The sequence below is a fragment of the Papio anubis genome, chromosome 17 (genome assembly GCF_008728515.1).
Source record: "Papio anubis isolate 15944 chromosome 17, Panubis1.0, whole genome shotgun sequence".
NCBI classification, from domain to species: Eukaryota; Metazoa; Chordata; class Mammalia; order Primates; family Cercopithecidae; genus Papio; species Papio anubis.
Window position 1 is genome coordinate 22,441,914 of NC_044992.1, and position 17,783 is coordinate 22,459,696.

A 17,783-nucleotide genomic window follows, 5' to 3' on the forward strand; every position below is an offset into this window, starting at 1 on the left:
CCAAAAAACCTTCTATAATGCTTTACAAATTTTGCCAGAGAGCAGATTAGCACCTTAGGGGAAAACCTTGTGCTTTTATTTGAGTGCTCAATTTACAGAAAAACCATATAATACCCTCTTTTGAATTTCATCACTATGTACACACAGATAACCTCTTTTCCAAGATTTTTACAATTCTTCCACCACTTCTTTGAACCTTCACCTTTTTCCTAATTTAACTCAATTCTGTAACTCTAGGCAAAAGTTTACATTTCCATGCATTCTCATAACCTTTTACTAAAAGCCACATTTCACTGTTCTTACTCACCTTCCATGTAAATCTATTTCTGGTAGTTTCAGTGAACTCCTAGCAATTTTTAACTTTAAGGTAAAACTTGGTGAGTTGCTTTAAATGTGTGCTAACTGCAGCCAAGGTTTGCTCTCTTACTTAAGGGCATGGTTGATTCCACGTGTTCCCAGGCCTTAACAGTTGTGAAGCAGGCAAGACAGACAGTTTATAATCTCAAAACACTTAGGAAATTTTGGATTTGACCTGCATTTTACCATAGTCTTCAGGGCTATTTTCCTTTTTCTTTTTTCTTTTCTTTTCTTTTTGTTTTTTGAGATGGAATCTTGCTCTGTTGCCAGGCAGGAGTGCAGTGGCACAATCTCGGCTCATTGCAACCTCCGCCTCCCAGGTTCCAGTGATTCTCCTGCCTCGGCCACCCGAGTAGCTGGACTACAGGTGCGTGCCACCACGCCCAGCTAATTTTTGTATTTTTAGTAGAGATGGGCTTTCACCATGTTGGCCAGGATGGTCTCGATCACTTGACCTCATGATCTGCCCACCCCGGCCTCCCAAAGTGTTGAGATTACAGGCGTGAGCCACTGCGCCTGGCTAGCTGTTTTTATTTCTTGAAGATTAAAGTCACATGAACTGAAAAGTACCACAGCATTTATTTTGCCTTAAAAAAATATTAGAGCCAAGCCTTTGTCTTTCTTTAGTCCAAATTAATTAGAGCTCTTTTTACAGGCATCACATGCAGTACACACACAGAGAAGTGGAAGAAAACCCATTTGCTGGGTGGGGCCCTTTAAGAGACTGGGCTGCTAGGAAAACATGCAGATGTCAAACCAGAAAGAAACATTCCCTAAGGCAGGATTGCTAAACAAAGACTTGCCTGGGAGTTAGAAGCCATGCCCTTAGGATGTTGGGAGGCTTGTAGCAGGAACCATACAGACATGCAAAGCACACCAGATTGGCCGCAGCCCAAGACTAGCCCCACAAATCCTTTTTCACAATTAAAGCTTTACAGAAAATATAAACTGATAGCTGGGGGGCCTGGCCTACTAAAGGGAAAAAGATATTTTAAAGGTTAACCTGTTGATGGGTTAGAGAAGGGGAAAGAAAAGAAACAGTTTAAAAATGCCTGGGGAAGAACTTCTTTGAATTTTTCTTTTTTCTTTTTCTTTTCTTTTTTTTTTTTTTTTTTGAGACGGAGTCTTGCCCAGGCTGGAGTGCAGTGGCACGATCTCGGCTCACCACAACTTTGCCTCCCAGGTTCAAGTGATTCTCCTTCCTCAGCCTCCTAAGTAGCTGGGACTACAGGTGTGGGCCACCATGCCTTGCTAATTTTTGTATTTTTAGTAGAGACGGGGTTTCACTATGTTGGCCAGGCTGGTCTCGGACTCCTGACCTCTATTCTTATGCAAGTGGTTCCTTCACCAGGGAGAAAAGTTTAATTTCTGTCTCATAGAGTTGAAACCCCTTGGCTGGGTAAGGGGAAGGCTGCCCTGATGTGTCTGGGAACCAGTCTGTTGGCTGTTCCCAGCCAATAGATAGGCTGTGTGGGACCCTTGGGCCATGCGTCCTAGTCCTGACATGGAGGGGAGAGTGGCTGGGATCTGCTGCTCCCCAGTCCCTCCTGAAAAAGTAGCAAAAGATGATGAAAAGGCCCCCGACCCCCAGGAGCGACGGGGTGGGGGTGCAGTTTCCCATAAGCTCAGAAGTCTGAGGATGAAAAGGCTTAGAAACCACAGCTAGAGGTTTTGAGTTCCCATTTCACTCACTTTTCTCAAGCCCCATGCTGGGCGCCAAAAAGTTGCAGGACTTTTCCTTAATTCAGCTAAAGACGGGATTCTTGTCCGTCCCATGACCAGGAAAATGTAGGCTCCCAGATGGTTTAAAGGTGAGTAAAGCAGGGTTTTATTGGATGAAAAGGGAATAAAAGGGGAAACAAGGATATTCTGCAAGGCCAGAGTCCCTTGCTAGAGTGCTTCTCACCCAGCTGTTTGAATCTCAGCCTCCACACAGGAAGAGCAGGGGCCAGGCTCCTCTGTGCTGTAACAGGTGTGAACTTCATGAGGCTCCACTTCAGTGGGCAGGCTGGTTGGAGTTTATCCAGGGACCCCTCCCACCTGACTGTCTCATTAGGACAGTTCTCCTTTGGAGATGACAGAACCAAAATATACCCTGGGAAAAGATCAGTAAAAAGAGGTCAAAAAGGGCAAATCTAAGTTTAACATAACAATTTAAAAGCAATATATTTTGAATATTGGATTAAATATTTGCTTCCTTTTGGTAATAATTTTTTTTTTTAACTTTTTTATTGAGATGGTGTCGCTGGAGTATGTTGGCACAATCTTGGCTCACTGCAACCTCCTGCCTCTTGGGTTCAAGCGATTCTTGTGCCTCAGCCTCCTGAATAGCTGGGACTACAGGTGCACACCACCACGTCTGGCTAATTTTTGTATTTTTAGTAGAGATAGGGTTTCACCATGTTGGCCAGGTTTGTCTCACCCTCCTGACCTCAAGTGATCTGCCTGCTTTGGCCTCCCAAAGTGCTGGGATTATAGGCATGAGCCACCACTCCTGACTGCTTTTGGTGATGATTCTTGCCTTAACCTAAACTATAGTTAACCAAGTTGTTGCACATGTACAATGAGAATAGTTATACCAGAAGGGAAATTTTTTTTTCTTTATTTCTCCCATCATATTCATTTTATGTTGCACTGATAAGTTACTGTATTATATTATTTTATATATGTGAGTATCTTGGGTATTTTAACTATTCCCTTTAAATTTTCTTGAAAATCAGAAGTGGTGTGACTAAGATTTGTTTTTCTTTTTTTCTTTTTTTTCTTTTTTCTTTTTGAGAGAGTGTCTCTGTCACCAGGCTGGAGTGCAGTGGCATGATCTTGGCTCACTGTAATCTCCCCCTCCCAGGTTCAAGTGATTCTCATGTCTCAGCCACTGGAATAGCTCCCACCATGGCCAGCTAATTTTTTTTTTTTTTTTTTTTGGTATTTTTTCATAGAGACAGAGGTGCACCATGTTGTCCAGGCTGGTCTCAAACTCCTGTCCTCAAGTGATCCTCCTTCCTTGGCTTCCCAGAGTGCTGGGATTACAGACATTAGCCACTGCCCCCAGCTGGTTACTAGATTTTGATTATTGAGCTTAGTTCAGTAGTTTCATTTATCAGAAAATATGTTGAAGTTTGAATATGTTGAAAATATGAATACTTCTTGAAAATACTGCTATGGAACTAATAAGACCAAGCTTTTGATGTAGATTTTATAACTTCTAGGTATTTGTAATACTGGTATTTGTGTTACTGATACTTTTTAATTTTCTGGAAAAAACAGTTTTAAAAGTACTTCATGTATGACTAGAACATAAGGAAGATTAAAACCATACCTGATTTTACCACCTAGAGATCATCAGTGTTTTGGCATATTTCCTTTATTATTGCTTCTCTGCATTTTTACTGTATAGGCAGTATATAGTATAGTAGTTAAGAAGGGATTTTCTAGGATGAAACCTCTTGGGTTCAGATTTGTGTTCCACCACTTATTAGGCTGTGTAATCTTTTTTTTTTTTTTTTTTTGCACCAGAAACATGTACACTTTATTGAATGCCATTGTAGAAAAGTGTGTGAGGATAAAGGGCTGATACAGGACTCGGCTCTGGGGGCAGGACCAGGAATGGAAGGTAGAGCACGTGGGATACAGGTTATGGGCAGAGCTCCTGGCCTGAATGACGTCTCCTGATCTATCGATGGGCTTGGAAGATCAATACTGGGACGACAATGAGCAGAATGGTCATGAGGATGCCCAAAATCAGGGCCCAGATGTTCAGGCACTTGGCGGTGGAGGCATAGGCCTGGGCCCCAGTCAGGTCGCCAACCATCTTCCTGTCCCTAGACTTCACGGAGTAGGTGAACGCTATGAAGCCCAGGCAGCAGGGGTTCATGAAGAGGGTGTTGAACAGGGACCAGACAACATGGTCGGGCACGGAGGTCTCGCTGCGGATATGGATCACGGTGGACGTCGGGGGAGCAGGGTTGTGGGGCGCCCCCATCATAGCCACCTCGTGCTCTTCCTTGAGCATCTCATAGTTGGGAGGCTGGCCGCTGTTGACAGGAGAGAAGAAGGTTTGGACCGTGTGGTTCATGGTGTCCTGCGAAGGCCAGCGGTGGTCGGGTTAGTGGGATGGTTGGGCTGTGTAATCTTAACAGATTGCTTGATGTCTCTGAATCTTGAGTTTCACATCTATAAATTGGGGATAATAAAAGTAGATATTGTTGTTCCCTGTATGCCAGGTACCTTGCTAAGTATACTATGTGTAAAATCTTACTTCTCCTGACATCTTTACTTAAGAAGTACTTAAAAGTGCCTTTAAGAGGATCAAATAAAATGTAATTTACTTGGTATAGGAGTTTTATATAATTCCTTTTTTTTTTTTTTTTTTGAGATGGAGTTTTGCTGTATTGCCAGGCTGGAGTGCAGTGGCACAGTCTTGGCTTGCTGCAACCTTTACCTCCCAGGTTGAAGCCATTCTCCTGCCTCACCCTCCCAAGTAGCTGGGATTACAGGCATGCACCACCACACCCAGCTTGCTTGCTTGCTTGCTTATTTATTTATTTATGAGATGGAGTACCCCTCTGTCTCCCAGGCTGGAGTACACTGGTGAGACCTTGGCTCACTACAACCTCTACCTCCCAGGTTCAAGCAATTATCCTGCCTCAGCCTCCCAAGTAGCTGGGACTACAGGCGCCTGCCACAACACCTGGCTAATTTTTGTATTTTTAGTAGAGACAGGGTCACACCATGTTGGCCAGGCTGGTCTCGAGCTCCTGACGTGATCCGCCCGCCTTGGCCTCCCAAAGTGCTGGTATTACAGGTTTGAGCCACTGTGCCCGGCCTAAGTTTTGCATTTTTAGTAGAGATGGGGTTTCATCATGTTGACCAGGCTGGTCTTGAACTCCTGACATCAAGTGATCTGCCTGCCTCAGCCTCTCAAAGTGTTGGAATTACAAGCCTGAGCCACTGCGCTGGCCTGTGTATTTCTTAACATTGGTTTTATAGAGTATATTTAACCTATTATTAAAACTTGTTTCTGATTAAACTCATTAGTCCATGTCTGATTAATTTTGGCGTATAAGATAAGATATAATAATCTAACTTGGCTTTTGGAAGTAGAAAACCTGGAAGTGGGAAATAAGTTTTGCATTCTGTTTCAATTCTGATAAAATGAAGGAGTACTTATGCCTTTGGAACTGCCTTATAGTCTTTTTTTTTTTTTTTTTTTTTTGAGATGGAGTCTCACTCTGTCACCCGGACTTTAGTGCAGTGGAATGATCTCGGCTCACTGCAACCTCTGCTTCCCAGGTTCAAGCAATTCTCCTGCCTCAGCCTCCCAAGTAGCTGGGATTACAGAGCCCACCACTCGTAGCTAATTTTTTGTATTTTTTATGGAGATGGAGTTTCACCATGTTGGCCAGGCTGGTCTCGGCCTCCTGACCTTGTGATTCGCCCGCCTCAGCCTTCCAAAGGGCTGGGATTACAGGTGTGAGCCAGCATGCCTGGCCGTAACTGTCTTTATATTCTATGGGGAAAATGGTGTGGTGGATTAGCAATGTCTTTCTTCCACAGGTATAGGGGGATGGTATTGAGAAGACTGTTACAAAACATTCATATGTATAATCCCAAATTTAAAGATTGTTTCAATATTACATTTTTAAAATTTATTATTTTTATTTTTCGAATGTTCCAGTATTACTTTTTGAATATTCTGTTGAAAATACCATTTAAAAAAAAAAAAAGAAAATACCATTTTTATATGAATTCAGAGTAAAATTGGTTTGTGGATTTTTCTTTTTCTGTTCTGTTTACTATTAGAATTATGTGAGCATCAAAACAAATTTAAAAGTTTCTTTTCTGCTTTGAAGTTTGCAAATACCTATAAAACTATCAGGTTCTGGCTGGGTGCAGTGACTCATGCCTGTAATCCCAGCACCTTGGGAGGTTGAGGCAGGCAGATCGCGTGAGCACAGAAGTTCGAGAATAGTGTGGGCAACATGGCAAAACCCATTGTCAAAAATACAAAAATCAGCTGGGCGTGGTGGCACATGCCTGTAGTCTCAGCTACTTGGGAGGGTGAGGTGGGAAGATCCCTTGAGCCCAGAGCTCAGGAGGTCGAGGCTGCAGTGAGATCGTGGCACTGCATTTCAGCCTGCCTAACGGAGTAAGGAGACCTTGTCTCAGAACAAACAAATAAAGCTATCAGATTCTAAAACATGATTAGAAGTTGTTACTCTTTCTAATTACTGTCTAACAAGAGATAACATTCCCACCTCTTGAGTGAGTTTTAGTAATTAATTATTTAGTCTACTGTTGTTGGGCTTTAGTAATTAGTCTACTGTTTAGAACTTTCCAACTTTTTATTTTGAAAAATGTAAAACTTACCGAAAAGTTGCAAGTCTAGTAAAATGAATAGCCATTATACCTTCATGAAAGCTTACCAATCCATTAACTTATTGCTCTATAACATGTGTTGCTATGCTACATAGACACTTTTTTCCCCTGAACCATTTGAATTAGTTGCAGAATCATGACCCTAAATACTTCAGTATGTATTGCCCAAGAATATTTTCCTGCTAAGCACAATATAATCGTGATAGGAAATTTAGCAGCAATATAGTATTCCTATCAAATATACAGTGTTAGATTTTCTCTAATGTCTTTTTTTTTTTTTTTTGAGACGGAGTCTCACTCTGTTGCCCAGGCCGGAGTGCAGTGGGGTGATCTCGGCTCACTGCAACCTCTGCCTCCCGGGTTCAAGCAATTCTCCTGCCTCAACCTCCTGAGTAGCTGGGATTACAGGTGTGCGCCACCATGCCTGGCTAATGTTTTTGTATTTTACTAGTAGAGACAGTTTCACCATGTTGGTCAGGCTGGTCTTGAGCTCCTGACCTTGTGATCTGCCCGCCTCAGCCTCCCAAAGTGCTGGGATTACAGGCGTGAGCCACTGCGCCCAGCCAATAATGCCTTTTATTTTTTATTTATTTATTTATTTTTTTGAGACGGAGTCTCGCTCTGTCGCCCAGGCTGGAGTGCAGTGGCCGGATCTCAGCTCACTGCAAGCTCCGCCTCCCGGGTTTACGCCATTCTCCTTTCTCAGCCTCCCGAGTAGCTGGGACTACAGGCGCCTGCCACCTTGCCCGGCTAGTTTTTTGTATTTTTTAGTAGAGGCGGGGTTTCACGGTGTTAGCCAGGATGGTCTCGATCTCCTGACCTCGTGATCCGCCTGTCTCAGCCTCCCAAAGTGCTGGGATTACAGGCTTGAGCCACCGCGCCCGGCCAATAATGCCTTTTAAAGCTGGATTTTTTTTTACCCAATCTGGGATTCAGTCAAAGGCCATACATTGCATATTGTTGCCATGTCTCTTTAGTCTCCTCCAGAACAGTTCCCTATGTATTTTTTGTCTTTAATGACGTTTTCAAGAGTCCAGGCCAGTTGTTTATAGAATTTCTGTTTTGACAGAAAATCCTTCTTGTTAGATTTGTTAGTGTGGAGTTGTAGATATCTAAATAGTCCATAATTACAGGGCAAGGACTACAAATCTGTAGTCCCAGCTACTTAGGCGGCTGAGGCAGGAGAATCTCTTGAGCCCCAAGAGTTTGAATCCAGCTAGGGCAATGTAGTGAGAAAAACTCTGTCTCTTTAAAAAAAATTGTTTTTTAAAAGATAGTCTGTAATATGATAGTGGGTAGTTATAGGTATCTAATTTGACAGTCCTGCTTCCCCTCGTCATCCTCAGCTTAAAAGTAATATTTTAGGAGAATGTCTTCCAGTGTATGCATGGAATTTTAAAAAAAGAACAAAAATCTTTCTACTTTGCAAAGTTGTAACACTTACAGATTTTGAACTGTGATATTAAACTTAAAAAATTACTGCTTCACCCCTGTCTTGCGTTTACCTTTCTGACACTTGAGAATAGTCACAACTCATTTTTTTAACTTGCATTTTTTTTTTTTTTTGAGACGGAGTCTCGCTCTGTCGCCCAGGCTGGAGTGCAGTGGCGTGACCTTGGCTAACCGAAACCTCCGCCTCCCCGGTTCACGCCATTCTCCTGCCTCAGCCTCCCGAGTAGCTGGGACTACAGGCGCCTGCCACCATGCCTGGCTAATTTTTTTGTATTTTTAGTAGAGACGGGGTTTCACCGTGTTAGCCAGGGTGATCTCGATCTCCTGACCTGGTGATCCGCCTGCCTCGGCCTCCCAAAGTGCTGGGATTACAGGCGTGAGCTACCACGCCAGGCCTTAACTTGCATTTTTAAAATTCACACAAGCAATGTTAATTGTAAGCAAAATAAACTAGAAAATTCTGATAAGGAAAATGACGAAAATAAGTCTTATATAAGTCCTAGCACTCACGTAGAAAAACTGTTAACATTTTGGGTCAATACTCTTTCAAACTTGAAGGAATGTAAGTGCTTGTGAGAGAGACATTACAAGAATTTTTGTATTGTATTGTAACTCTGTGTTGTAGTTTGCTCTACAACCCCCCAAAAGTGGCTACAGTATTAAACAGTGAAAGCAGGGAAAAGTAGAGGTACCATATGAGCTTATTAAAAGGAAACAGCTGGAAGGAGAGGCTCTTGTCTTATCAGTCAGTATTTAGATACTTACTATATACTGTAAATAATTCTTAATGGTTATATCAATTACTTTTTTTTCTTTTTCTTTTTTGTGACAGAGTTTGCTCTTTCGCCCAGGCTGGAGTGCAGTGGTGCAATCTCAGTTTACTGCAGGCTCTGCCTCCGGGGTTCAAGCAATTCTCCTGCCTCAGCCTCCTGAGTAGCTGGGTTTATAGGTGTGCGCCACCATGCCCTGCTAATTTTAAAATTTTTAGTAAAGACGAGGTTTCACCATGTTGATCAGGAACTCCTGACCTCAGGTGATCCAGCAGCCTCCGTCTCCTAGTGCTGGGATTACAGGCGTGAGCCACCAGCCCAGCCTGTTGAGTGTTTTTATTACGAAAGTGTGTTGCATTTTATCAAATGCCTTTTCTGTATTTATTGATTTGATTGCGGGTTTTTCCCCTTCATTTTGATAAAGTGATATGTTACATTGATTTCTTTTCATATGTTGAATCACCCTTGGATTCCTAGAATAAGTGCCACTTGCTCATAGTGTATAATCCTTTTAACATGCTGCTGGATTCAGGTATTTTTGTTGAGGATTTTTGAGTCTATATTCATAAGGGGTATTTGGTCTGTAATTTTTTTCTTCTTGTGATATCTTCGTCTGGCTTTGTATCAAGGCACTACTGGCCCATAAAATGAGTTAATTCTTTAAATATTTGGTGGAAGTCTGGCTTGGTGGTGCATGCCTGTAGTCCCAGACTTGGGAGGCTGAGGCTAGAGGATCACTTGAGCCCATGAGTTCGAGTCCAATCTGGGCAACATAGCGAGACCCCCATCTCTTTAAAAAAATTATAGATGCCATGAGTGAAGCCATCTAGTTCCAGGCTTCCTCTGACAGTTTTCTGATTACTGCTTTATCAATGTTTTTACTTGTTGAAATTAGATCTAGGTCAATTTAGTCTGTTGAAATGTTCTGTTTTCTTGAGTTAGTTTTGGTAGTTTGTGTGATTTTAGGAATTTGACCATTTCATCTAGATTACCTAATGTTTGTTCATATTATTCTCATATCCTTTTTATTTCTGTAAGTTTGGTAGTAACATCTCTGCTTTGGCCAGACACGGTGGCTCCCACCTGTAATTCCAGCACTTTGGAGACTAGGGCAGGCGGATCATGAGGTCAAGAATCTAGACCATCCTGGCCAACATGGTGAAACCCCGTCTCTACTAAAAATACAAATACTAGCTGGGCGTGGTGGTGCATGCCTGTAGTCCCAGCTACTCAGGAGGCTGAGGCAGGAGAATTGCTTGAACCTGGGAGGCGGAGGTTGCAGTGAGCTGAGGTTGCAGTGAGCCGAGGTTGTGCCACTGCACTCCAGCTTGGTGACAGAGCAAGACTCCATCTCAAAAAAACCCAAATCTCTGCTTTCATTACTGACTGTAGTAATTTGAGTCTTCTATCCTTTTGTTCTTTTCTGTTTGGTTAATAGGTTTGTCTATTTTGTTTCAAGAGCCAACTAACTTCTTGAAAGTTGGCTTTGTTGATTTTTCTGGTTTTTTTTTTCGAGACAGGGTCATCCAGGTTGGAATGCAGTGGTACAATCATGGTTCACTACAGACTCAACCTCCCTGGCCCAAGCGATCCTCTCACCTCAACTTCCTCCCAAGTAGCTGGGACAACAGGCACGTGCCACCACACCCAGCTAATTTTCACATTTTTTTGTAGAGATGAGGTCTCCCTAGTTTGTTTAGGCTGGTCTTGGACTCCTAGTCTCAAGTTGTTTTCCCACCTGGGCCTGCCAAAGTGCTCGGATTACAGATCTCACCACTTACTGAGCCACTGTGTCCAGCCACTTTTTCTCTTTTTATGGTTTATTTTTTTCTGTTTTTTAAATATTTTCTATTTCACTTACCACTGTTCTGCTAGCATATTTTTGTAAGTTTACTGGCCATTTGTAATCTTATTCTTTGAATTGCCTATTTATGGAACCTGTTTTTTGTTATTGTTTTTGTAGAATGCTTTATGTATTGTGGCATATGTTAACAGCACCAGGACCTCTGAACGATGCTGAATAATAAAGGTTTCTTTTTGGCTGTAATAGAAATATATTTCACCATTAAATAGGATAGTATGGTTAAGAAAGTTTCTTCATCTTTCTAGTTTACTAGGAGTAAGTAATTGTGATGTATAAGTTTCCTAAAAAAATATAGTGGTATATCCATACAATAGGATACTACTTAGCAATAAAAATGCTCACAACAGGCCTGGCGTGGTGGCTCATGCCTCTAATCAAGCACTCAGGCAGGCTGAGGCTGGCAGATCACTTGCGCCCAGGAGTTTGAGACCAGCCTGGCCAACATGGTGAAACCCAATCTCTACTAAAAATACAAATGTGTAGGTGAGCCTGATTTGTCCTATAATCTCAAACTTCTTGCTGATATTTCTCAGTCTTATTTATCATTTCAGTTATTGGTATAATTACATATGTATGTGTGTGTGTGTGTCTGTTGAGGGAGGATATAGTAGATAGTATAATCTCTATGAATTCGGTGTAAAGAAGCAATTTTCTTTCTCCAGAGGACTGCACATTTTACTAAATTGGCTGTTTTCTAAGCCTGAACCCTTTGACTAACAGATGTAGGGAAAAGGGCTTTATAATATTAAATCAATTGCTTAGGACCAACAATGTCCTTTTTTTGTGAAAATCTGAAGGTTCTTAAAAGATGGAATACTATGACATTATCCTTGTTGATTCAAGGAGCATTCCTCAAGTAATACTGAATGTGCTGTAATTATCAGTACCTTCCCATCTTCTTTTTGTTGCTCTTGAATGATGTTATTGTCAACTATTTGACTATGTTTTGCAAATTTGGAACAGTTACTTATCTGAAAATCCTACTTTGGTCTGAGATTTTAAAATAAATTATATTGGATTTTATTCTTGTTTTATCAGCTTTCTTGGAGATGTATGGGTTTATGATTGGATAATGTGATACCACCCACAAAAATTATGTATGCCTTTCACATTTTCAAGTGTAAATAGCCTAATAAGTGCTAGGCTTCTCTGGTCTACTTTTGTGGAACCAGGAATAAATTAGATCTCATTGGCTGTTGATGTGATTGTTAGTTTCTTTTTATTGTTCGCTTTATTAGGAAGCATAATGGTAAATTACTTTAATGATATTTTCCTCTAAGAACAGATTAGATAATTTAAAAAATGTAATCTAATAGACTTTTTAAAGAAAATTGTATATGCTGTTTCATAGTACCTTTAAAAAACTTGTTACAAATATTTATATTTTTAAAACCTGATCTAGGCTGGGCGCGGTGGCTCACACCTGTAATCCCAGCACTTTGGGAGGCCGAAGCGGGCAGATTACCTGAGGTCAGGAGTTCGAGACTAGCCTGGCCAACATGGTGAAACCCTGTGTCTACTAAAAATACAAAAATTAGCTGGGCATAGTGGCACACACCTGTAATCCCAGCTACGTGGGAGGCTGAGGCAGGAGAATTGCTTGAGCTCTGGAGACAGAGGTTGCAGTGAGCCGAGATGGCGCCACTGCACTCTAGCCTGGCCGACAGAGTGAGACTGTCTTCAAAAAAAAAAGTCTGATCTATGGTTTATCCACTTATATTAGTCCTACATTTTGTTTGGGTATTTATGTATGTGTATTTAGCAGACTAGAAGAATTATGAAGTCTAGGATTGCTGTGAAAGCTCCTTGCTGCTGTTACTTTCCTATAGTTTTTTCATGACAGCTATTAAAAATGAAAAGACCATTCTTTGTTAGTTTACATTGACAGCTCTGTTATAGCAATATTCTGAGTAGGTGCAGGGCAACCAGGATGGTGCTAATTTTTATAGTAAAGTACTTTTAGGAACTTTAGTGTGTATGGAAAAGAAGCAGGTATGCACTGGATGCTGTTAACTCTAGTTTAACAATATAATGATGTATTTCAGAGTTGTCTTTTGAGGGTTCTCGTGTACTTATGTATTTTATTTTTTACTTTTTCCTGTCTTCTAACAATCCAGACAATATACATAGGTGTTATTGGATCTTCAGGTAATGTGAGTTCTTCACCTTTATTCTTTTTAAACAGTTATTTTGGCTAGTTTGGAGCTTTTGCCTTTTCATATACAGGCTAGAATCAGTTTGTTGATATCTACAGAAAATCCTGTTGGACTTTTGAGATTGTGTTGAATCTATGAATCATTGAATTTTTGGATCAGTTAGAAGAGAATTACCTCATAACAGTATTGAGTCATTCCGTCTATGAATACATGTCTCCATTTAATTAGGTTGACGTTTATTTCTTTCACCAGATTTGTATTGTTTTTGCTGTATAAATTCTACCCACATATTATTAGACTTATGTTTACTCAGTTTTTTTCCCATTGCTATTTTGTACATTTTTGGGATTTTCTGTGTACACAATAATATTGTCAGTAAGTAGAGACAGTTTTCTTTTTTTCTATTACATATGCCTTTTAGTTCTTTTTCTTTCCTTATAACACTGACTAGAACTTCTAGTACAGCGTTGATTAGGGGTGATTAGAGTGGATATCATTACCTTCTTTTTTAATTTAGTTTTTACTTTTAATTTTTGTGGGTACATAGTAGGTTTATATATTTATGGGGTACATGAGATGTTTTGAAACAAGCATGCAATGCAAAATAAGCACATACGAAGAATGGGGTATCCATCCCCAAAAGTGCTTATCCTTTGAGTTGCAAACAATCCAGTTATACTCTTTAAGTTTTTAAAAAATGTACAAATATGGAACACTTTACAAATTTGCGTGTCATCCTTGTGCAGGGGCCATGCTAATCTTCTTGTTCCAATTTTAGTATATGTGCTGCCCAAGCAAGCACCCTTTGTGTTATTTCTGATCTTTAGAGAAAAGCTTTCAGTCTTCAAGCATTAAGTATGATGTTAGCAGCAGGTTTTTTGTAGATACCTTTAATAGGTTAAGGATGTTTCTTTCTATTCCTAGTTTGAGTGTTTTATCATGAATGGATGTTGTCAGTTTGATTTTCTGCCTCTGTTTATATTTCTTCTTTAGTATGTCTAGAATCGAGTATGACAATGATTTTCTAATGCTAAACCAGTCTTGCATTTCTAGATAAATCCTGCTTGATTGTGCTGTGGTGTCATTTTTATATATTGCTGAATTTAATCTCATTTTGTTGATGATATTTTGCTTTTATGTTGATGACTTTTGCTTTTATATTGGTCAGAAATCTTCAGTTTTTGTCAGTTTTCTGAAGCCATCAATGTCATGATGTTTTCATAAAATGAATTGAAGAATTTATGTAGAATTGGTATTATTTTTTTCTTTAATATTTAATGGAATTTGATAGTGAAACTGTCTAGGCCTGTAGTTTTCTTTCATATACATATGACTAATCAGGTTACTTTCTTGAGTGACTTTTTGGTAGTTTTTATCTGTCAAAATAATTTGTCCATTTCATCTGTGTTGTCAGATTTAGGAGCTTAAAGCTGTTCATTGTATTTCCTCATCTTTTTGATGTGTATAGGGTCTGTGGTGATACACTCTCTTTTGTTTGCATTATTGGTAATTTATATCTGCTTGTTTTCCTTTGTTAGTTTGGCTAGAGGCCTTTTCGTCTTACTAACTTCCTCTGCTTCCTCCGAAATAACCAATTTTTGACTTAAATTTTTTTCTCTGTTGGCCTTTTTTTTTCTATTTCACTGATTTCTGTTCTGTTCTTTAGTATTTCCTTCCTTATATTTACTTTTGGTTTAACTTGCTTTTTTCTTTCTATATATATATATATATATATTTTTTTTTTTTTTTTTTTGAGACGGAGTCTTGCACTGTTGCCCGGGCTAGAGTGCAGTGGCGCGATCTTGGCTCACTGCAACTCCCGCCTCCCGGGTTCAAGCGATTCTCCTGCCTCAGCCTCCCGAGTACCTGGGATTACGGGTGCCCGCCACCACCCGCAGCTAATTTTTTTGTATTTTTAGTAGAGATGGGGTTTCACCATGTTAGCCAGGCTGGTCTCGAACTCCTGACCTCGTGATTTGCCCACCTCGGCCTCCCAATGTGCTGGGATTACAGACGTGAGCCACTGTGCCTGGCCTCTATATTCTTAAGATAGAAGCTTAGATTATTGATTTGAGTCCTTTTTTTTTCTAATATAGCAGTTAGTACTATAAATTTCCCTCTAAGCACTGCTTTAACTGTATCCTACACATTTTATGCTGTATTTTTTTTTTAATTATGTTTTTTTAAACAGAGTCTCACTCTGTCGCCCAGGCTGGAGTGCAGTGGGGCGATCTCAGCTCACTGCAAGCTCTGCCTGTGGGGTTCACACCATTCTTCTCCCTCAGCCTACCGAGTAGCTGGGGCTACAGGTGTGCGCTACCACGTCTGGCTAATTTTTTAGTAGAGACAGGGTTTCACCGTGTTAGCCAGGATGGTCTCGATCTCCTGACCTCGTGATCCGTCTGCCTTGGCCTTCCAAAGTGCTAGGATTACAGGTGTGAGCCACCACACCTGGCCTGTATTTTAGTTTTTATTCAGTTCATAATCTTTTTCTAATTTTCCTCAAAACTCCATTACTGACTCATGAGTTAGTTAGAAGTATGTCATTCACTTTCCACATGCAGTCATGCACCATGTAATGATGTTTTCAGTCAAAAATGGACCACACATAAAACCATGCTCCCGTAAAATTATAGTAACTGTATTTTTACTGTACTTTTTTTTTTTTTTTTTTTTAGATGGAGCTGTGCTCTTGTTGCCCAGACTGGAGTGCAATGGCACGACCTCAGCTCACTGCAACCTCCGCCTCCCAGGTTCAAGTGATTCTCCTGCCTCAGCCTCCTGAGTAGCTGGGATTACAGGCGTGTACTACTATGTCCATCTAATTTTTAGTATTTTTAGTAGAGGCAAAATTTCACCATGTTGGCCAGGCTAGTCTCGAACTCCTGACTATGGATAATCCACCCCCCTTAGCCTCCCAAAGTGCTGGGATTACAGGAGTGAGCCACTGTGCCTGGCCTCTTTTTTTTTTTTTTTTTAAGGGAAGAGATCTCACTTTGTTGCCCAGGCTGGAGTGCAGTGGCTATTCACAGGTATGGTCAGAATGCACTATGATCTCAACACTCCTGGGCACAAGGTGATTCTCCTGCCTGAACCTCCTGGGTAACTGGGACTGTAGGCACCCACTACCATGTCTGGCTTCCCCCGTTTTTAGTAACTATATTAGGGGTATTAGGATGTTGTCCATTTCTTCTGTGTTTTTCAAAACTCCACATTGTTAAAGATATTAACTCTTATGTAAGTTTCAGACTTTTTAAAAGTGTATCTTATTATTTGAGACAAGGTCTCGCTCTGTCACCCAGGCTGGAGAGCAGTGGCACAGTCTGCTCACTGCAGCCTCCACCTCCCGGATTCAAGCAATTCTCCCTCCTCAGCCTCCCGAGTACCTGGGACTACAGGCATGCACTGCTACACCTGGCTAATTTTTGTATTTTTAGTAGAGATGGGGTTTTGCCGTGTTGGCCAGGCTGGTAGGCTGATCTTAAACTCCTGACCTCAAGTGATCTGCCCACCTTGGCCTCCCAAAGTGATAGGATTACAGGTGTGAGCTACCTTGCCCGGCCCTTTTTTTTTTTTTTTTTGAGACAGAGTGTCACTGTGTCGCCCAGGCTACAGTGCAATGACGAGATCTTGTCTCACTGCAACCTCAACCTCTGCCTCCTGGGTTCAAGTGATTCTCCTGCCTCAGCTTCCCGAGTAGCTGGGATTACAGGTGCCTACGGCTGCACCCGGCTAATTTTTGTGTTTTTAAAAGAGACGAGGTTTCTCCATGTTGGCCAGACTGGTTTTGAACTCCTGACTTCAGGTGATCCACCCGCCTGCCTCCCAAAGTGCTGGGATTACTGGCGTGAGCCACCACGCCCGGCCTTTTTTATTTATTTATTTTTAAATTCTTACAGATGTACTTCCTGCTTTCATACCAAGTTTATCTGTTTTTTATTATTTTTGGTGTCTTTTACTGTGTTTCCTCCTCTCAATTTTTCTTTTTTATATTGTCAAATATGTTTTTTTCTTACTGCTTTGCATGTAGATCATAGATAAGTTTCTTCATACTGGTTACAAAGAAATTTACTCATATTTCCTCCCAGTACTTGTGTAGTTGCTTTTTTTATATTTGTGTATCTGATCCCTATGTAATTCTGATGTTCAGTTTGAGGAAAAGGTATGATTTTTCTCTCACATGGCTATTAAGCTCTCCTAACAACACATTTTTATCAAATCAGTCTTTTCCCCATTGATTTGAGATGCCTTTTTAAGCCATTTAGCAGTTATGTTTATGGTAAGATATGTGATAGGCATATAGCCTTTTTTTTTTTTCCAAATGGATTGTCAAGTTTTCTCAACCTTTATTTCTTCTCCTTTAACTGTGTGTGTTAAATTCCAAGATAGACATACATGGGTTTGTTTCTGGGTCTTTTAGGTTATTAATTTCCTTGTCTTTTTGTTTTAGTATTTTACTCTTGTGATGGTGATAGTATTGTGTTATCCTTTGGTCTTTGGTAGAACAAGTATATCAATTTCCTAATTATTTCTTGTGTCTCTGATTTTCTGGAAGTTGTTATCCTGCATTTTCTCTGTTCTTAATAACTTTAATGTGTTTGTATATCTTAGTCTTATGCATACTGTTTGTTCTGTAAGTATTTATGGAAATGAAATTTTTAGGAATTACATAGAAGAGAATTAAGCATATTGTTTTATTCAGCAATATTTATATAATATTAACTGTAGATGGTAAGGGGTAGAAGCTGGAGAAAGGATACAAAAATGAATGAGACATGCTGTGCCTGCTTATTTAGGAAAGAGAGA

At 40.5% G+C, this 17,783-nt stretch overlaps 1 protein-coding gene and 2 pseudogenes across 2 annotated transcripts in view; 1 reads left to right on the forward strand and 2 right to left on the reverse strand.

Moving 5' to 3' along the window:
- Window positions 1-17,783, forward strand: part of TAOK1 (TAO kinase 1) — a 172,468-nt gene that overhangs the window by 47,307 nt on the left and 107,378 nt on the right. The gene's annotated exons all lie outside the window — the stretch shown is intronic.
- On the reverse strand, window positions 3,868-4,473 carry LOC116271032 (annotated as a pseudogene). Its single transcript, XR_004179381.1, has one exon. The product of XR_004179381.1 is annotated as an interferon-induced transmembrane protein 3 pseudogene (transcript).
- On the reverse strand, window positions 13,679-13,779 carry LOC116271201 (annotated as a pseudogene).